The sequence below is a fragment of the Scylla paramamosain genome, unplaced genomic scaffold (genome assembly GCF_035594125.1).
Source record: "Scylla paramamosain isolate STU-SP2022 unplaced genomic scaffold, ASM3559412v1 Contig114, whole genome shotgun sequence".
In the NCBI taxonomy this organism is placed as follows: Eukaryota; Metazoa; Arthropoda; class Malacostraca; order Decapoda; family Portunidae; genus Scylla; species Scylla paramamosain.
The window spans coordinates 1,807-2,500 of record NW_026973779.1 but is presented as its reverse complement, the minus strand read 5'-3'; positions in this window follow the sequence as shown (position 1 = coordinate 2,500).

Here is a 694-nt window from a genome sequence, read left to right as displayed (position 1 = left end):
CTTACATATCCCCCTGTTCCCTTGCACGCTCTCTCCACAACAGCCATTAGCAGATTGCAGAGGGTCCAGAACAGCGCTCTACGGTTCGCTCTCGGCACCAGATGGGATGATTTCACCAGCTCGGCCGAGCTTCACGAGGCCGCGTCCCTCCCAGCCCTCAACGTCCGCCTCCACGAGATGGCAGCCAAGGTGTGGCAGCGGATGGACGACGAGGGGTGGGACCAGTACCGGGTGCTACAACTTCTGCACGAGGAAGCCCCTCGCCGTCAGCACGCCTGGTTTCCCAGGAGCCTCCTCAGGCTCGAAAACCCGCCACCAGAGCCCCGATACAGGTGAATGTGTGCTCTCCTTTCCGTTTTGTGAATCTCCTTATGCACTATTGCTTATTGCCTTCATTCCCTATCTCCATCTCCTCCCAACCTTCAGCTCCTCTGTTCCTTTCCTGTGTCCCCTCCCCTACCATCGTCCCTGCTTTCCTGTACACCCGCCTCCTACCCCCCTCCCATATTCCCATCTGCCCTGATCCTTCTGAACTCCCTTTCTCTATCCGTACCATTGATACTCTCAGTGTCCCTTCCCCACAGCACGTTCATCTGCCGCCACTATGTCTACCCCTCTCCTCCTGCTGCTGCCGATGACTGATGAGAGAGCGAGCGCCTCTCCCTTCCACTGCTGATAGTAGTTCCCACCGAGT